Consider the following 5,306-nt stretch of genomic DNA (forward strand, 5'->3'; position numbering starts at 1 on the left):
ATTTCATTGTTTCATGTCATTATTGATTATATTTTAATTATGTCAATTAAAATAGTTTACTTGCAATTAATACATTAAAAATACCAAATAGACCCAGAAAAATATGAAAATTCAACATGAAGCAATCATTAACGCATATTGTCTATAGCAAAAGTTTAAAAGTCAAACTCAATTTTTTCTATCATGACACGTACAAATCTAAACTCATCCTCTTCTTCTCTCTGAATCTTCTTCGGGAAACTCTCAATTGGTAAGCATCATCGTGACAAAATATTCGTATCGTGCTCAAACTTTTACCATACGTTCCACGTATGATAGCATGAAGCTGCGGCAAATCTCATAATTTTCTAACGTCGTTCTAATTTTATAGAATTTAAACACTATTTGCCACCACGATCGACGTAATGTTTCATTACCAGAAACTTTGAAATTTTGTTTCAACTACTATTTAAGCTCTAACACTACAGTCAATATTATGAATATCATTTTTTACAAATTTGGACCCGGTACTAAAATAGCATCGGGACAAGTTTAGTACCGGACCAAATTACGACCGGTACAAACAGCCAGGGATGAATGAGGCATTTCCTGGTAGTGGTCGCTTCCAATTTATCAGCTCAAATAAATACTTCATTTATGCGGAGTATGATATGACCAAAAAGAATATTATCCCCTTACCCATTTAAACGCGCCGAATCTATTTCCCGCGTCCCAAAAGTAGAATCACGCATATGCATGCATGTAAATTCAAATGATCCGGATCTATTTGCCCCACATCCCAACACACTTAAGACAGATGGGAACATGCATGTCAATATAGCAAACAAGATGATCTCGATCAGGTCCCTCTCACTCCAAGTATTAAATAGCACACATGATAATGGACACAGTCCGGATTGAGGATCACACAACTACCGATGTTACAGGCAGTACTGCTGGTTGTCCCTGAGCACGTATCCCCTTGGCAGGATGAGATTGGGGTGCCCTTGGAACAGGGGCTGCATGCGGCTGACCACGTCGTCGACGCCGAAGCTGAAATCCACACAAACCAAAAATGATGAGCCTGTAAAATCACGAACTAATCCCACGGTGTTACGGTTGTCAGCCAGCTAGCGTGAAGACTTGTGCGAAGGAGACGTAAACGTTTTGTAATCTCAGATGTGTGGGCCCATGCGGTCAGCGTGTGTGGGAAGGGGATAGATATCCCAGGGTGGTTGAGTTGTAAGCGTGAACAATTTTGCCAATGAAATAGAGTTTCCTCGAGAGGCCAGGGCCCTCCGCCTGGTCCTCCGCCATCGAATCCCTGTGCTCTTGAATTCTCACATCGATGGCGACCGCCGGCTGCCACGGGTATTACACACGGTTGGAAGCTGGAGCAAGCTAGCAATTGCCACTCACATCCCGAGCCTGAAACAGTGCATGACGGCGTGGAACTCCAGGTTCTTCACGGGCTCGTTGGCAAACTCGCGCTTCACGGCCAGCACGAACCGGATCGAGTCCTCGATGGGCAGCAGCACCGGCGGCCCATCTGCAGTTGGCGGCGCAGGCCTCCGTGACAAAGAGCAAATTAAAACAGATCGTCGTATGCAAAACCATTAGATCTCGAGACCGGCGAGGCAAATCGCAGAAAAATGGCAGTTTTTTCTGAATCGCAAGACCAGAATCTGAACACATCGCACGAAAAGACACGGCAACGACGCCATGGGATGATGGGAGACGACAGAGGGAGGGCGATGGAATTTAGGCAGAAGGGACTCACGGAGGGACGCCGCGACGCTGGGCCGCCGCCGCCATGGCCGAGCCGTCCTCGTCCTCCTCCCTCTCGCGCTTCACGCCGCCTGTGTACCCCATCCCGCCCCTCGTCGGTGGATCGACGCTGCGGGTGTTCCTCTCCCACCGGGTCACCGGCAGCCTTCTGGAGTTGCCCTCTTGACGGTGGCGAATTGAGGCACGGAGGCTCTCACGCTTCTGATACGGCAAGTAGTAAAAGACGTCGGCGGCGGCGTGGCCACCTAACAGAACGCGTGCAGCGTCGAGTCAGGCTGTTTGTCCACTTGCGCCGGAGAGGCCCACGCGTTGGGGGTGGCCGGGTGGCACTGCCGGACGGAGAGAGCCGGCGTTGGAGCGCGTACGTGTGGGCTGGGGAGGCCGGCGCCTTGATTTTCATTATTGCTGCGTGTGGACTGATTTGATCGAGTATTCGAGGGACGCAGCAGCCGGAGGGGAAACTTTTCGACGCAAGGACATCCTCGCGAGGGCAAAGTTGATTGACTGACTGTAAGGCCGACCCGAGATGAGACTGGGCTCTCTCTGACGGCTGGTAACATCAGGCGGCCAGCTACAATTGCAAATTCAGTTTCAACCTGAAATTTTTTTATTTGGTCCGTCCGCCTTATGTCATTAACAAGTGAACCTTCCTATATGTGAGTCGTCAGACCATTCTTGCGTCCACAACTCAATCCGCTACAAATTAACAGGCATGTATCTCAAATAATAAGGATGGTGGAATAACATATGCTTGTTGAAAGTAATTACAAGTTGCACTACAAGTATCTCAAATAATCACTACTAAAAAAATGGTCATTCGACCACGTTCAATTAATTCTGAATTAAAAAGAAAAAGACAAACTAGGCATATGTTATTCATCTGTATTCACGTCACGTGGAATAACGTAGTACAAAAAGAATTTATTGGAAGAAGGACGGATTGAAAATTTAGTTTGTTACGGGATTTTGAGAATTCAAAATTTTATTGACTTTACATAGTAATTTAAAATGGAAGAAAAAATTGACACATGGGACCACCTAAATAAAGTAATGGAACGCTGTCACATCCCATTCTCTTTTTATTTGTTTGGAAATATTTTTTATAATGAATTAGCAATGCAAATTTGTTATAAATTGCACTACTACAAAAATAATTTGTAGGAGTGCCCCGATTTTTTTCAGGGACGAACCAAAATTTCATCCATTGCCACAAATAGAAAGGATTACTGTAGCATCTGACCCGCCCGTCCCGCCCCTCAAAATGATCGTCATTTTCAGGGGCGGTTCATGGCATCACCCGCCCCTAAAAAGAGCATTTCTAGGGGCGGGTGACACAATGAACCGCCCCTGTAAATGATGACATTTGTAGCTGCGGGTCATGGCTTCACCCTTTCCGACAAATGTATTTTTAGGGGCGGGTATGGCATGGCCCGTCCGTATAAATAGTTCCACACAAAAAAACTATAACTTTTTCATATGATCTCAGATGAAGGCAAATTTTATATCAAAATTGTAGAGACTGACAAGATCTAAAACTTTGTAGTTGATAACTTTTTCATTTAAGGTCATCTAGTGGTCCAAAAAATATTATTAGTTCTCTAATAGCTATAACTATATAATATAACTATATATTTTTAGGGGCGGGCGATGGAGTCACCCGCCCCTAAAAATGCGTTTGTAGGGGCGAGTGATGGAGTTAGTATAAAAGAATAGCATACCTAATAGAGTCACAAGTTCTTGTGTAGTGTAGTGGTAAGGAAGATACGCGCGAGCCTGGAGGTAGGCAGTTCGAATCTCAGGTGATGCAAGTGTGCATATGTTTCGTCAAAAAAAATTGTAGCTTGACACTACACGGCTGGTTGTCTAGGATAATTTTCTGGACAAAGATTTGTAGGGGCGGGCCATGGTATGACCTGCCCTTAGAAATCGATTTTTAGGGACGGGTCATGCCATGACCCGCCCCTGAAAATGGTATTTTTAGCTGCGAAAACTAGGGGCGGGTACCGCATCCGCCCCTAATAATCTGATTTTACCCACCCCTAAAAATTGTTTTTGCAGTTGTGTTGTGACATTTGCCGGTTATCCTTTATGACAACATAAAATTCATCAAGATATGTATTTGGATTCGTTTGTGACGATTTGTAGTTGGTCTTAGTAATGGGCTCCTCATTTTCGTCACTAAACTATAGTGCCAATACAAAATGTCGCAAAACAAACTACCATAGTGATCAATAGCTCCGATGTCACGAGGTATTGGTCACAAAAAGTCATATTTGTCGTAGTGTACACAACAGACATGGATTTAGACAGGTTAAGACTGACAGAGTAGCGTAATACCCTATGACCTGTTTGGAGTTTTTGTATATTGCGCCCAATGTTTGGGTGTTGTGTTGCCCTAGTTTTGGCTTGATTTGGTTCTACCGATCTAGGTACCCCAGCCATACTTTATTGGAAAATGACAATTTAACACATACTAACAAAAAATCTAAACCCAAACTATTATTGTACCACTAAAGCTTAGGGAAAAAACTATCATACATGTGCGTAAATATAGAAAAAACTTTAAATAAAATATTTTTATCTCTCCTACATGCATGGATCTAGAAAATTGTTTATTTAGGAATGAGTCCAAAACATAAATTAGATCTAAATGATTATATAATCATGTTCTCTTACTATACTAACATAATTTCAATCAAAAGTTTGAGGCCAATGGAGCCCCAAATGGCCTTAAATATATGCCTCTACATATTTGTAGATATTGGAAGAAGTCAATTTAACATGTACTAATAAAAAAGCACACAAAATCCAACATATTATTTTACCACTAAATCTTGAGGGAAAACTATCATGCATTTGTGTAAATATAGAAAAAAGTAAATTCTTAAAACTATTCAAAAAACATAGAAAAGACATGAATAGCAACAACTTACCTCCTACATGCCCCAACTCGAAGGAGATCAAGTTTAAAACCTTCTCTTCCCTTTTTACTTCTTTTTTTTGGAATTTTGGGCAGCACCTCCCCCGAGCATGCAGTGAGAGATACCGAGAGGAGGAAGAAGCTGGTTTGCTGGGGTGAGTGAGGGGGTGGCTCGCCTCTATATTTCTCCAGGGGCGGGTGATGAGGGGGTGAACCACCACTGGAAATGGGCTTTTAAGGGCGGTCGCTCTACCCGCCCTTGCAAACTACATTCATAGCTGCGAGAACTAGGAGCAAGTATTGCTACCGCCCCTAAAAAGTATTCTCATAGTAGCAGTTGATACTAAATATTCTTGTATAATTTAGTACCGGTTGTAGCCACGAGCTAGTACTAAAGTGCCCCATAGCCGTTGCACCTCGGCTTCGGTGGCACACTTTAGTGCTAGCTGGTGGTTACTGCTAGTACTAAATGCCCTACTAGAGCACTGTTCTTTCTTCCCGATACTAAATGTGTGTGTCTAGTACTAAAGTGTCTATTTCCATTTAAGTAAGCAGCTGGAAAATAAGTATCATAAAAGTGCCTGAGAAACAATTAACAAATCATTTCCGTTCTAGTTAC

The 5,306-nt window shown here is 43.2% G+C and overlaps 1 long non-coding RNA gene across 1 annotated transcript; it reads right to left on the minus strand.

Annotated features, from left to right (window-relative positions):
• Nucleotides 1–805: 805 nt before the first annotated feature.
• Nucleotides 806–1,942, minus strand: LOC120639105. Its single transcript, XR_005661275.1, has 2 exons — nucleotides 1,760–1,942; nucleotides 806–1,032 (listed from the first exon to the last, which is right to left on the minus strand). It is a non-coding gene; the product is annotated as an uncharacterized LOC120639105 (long non-coding RNA).
• Nucleotides 1,943–5,306: the final 3,364 nt, after the last annotated feature.

Source organism: Panicum virgatum, chromosome 6K (genome assembly GCF_016808335.1).
Source record: "Panicum virgatum strain AP13 chromosome 6K, P.virgatum_v5, whole genome shotgun sequence".
Taxonomy (NCBI): Eukaryota; Viridiplantae; Streptophyta; class Magnoliopsida; order Poales; family Poaceae; genus Panicum; species Panicum virgatum.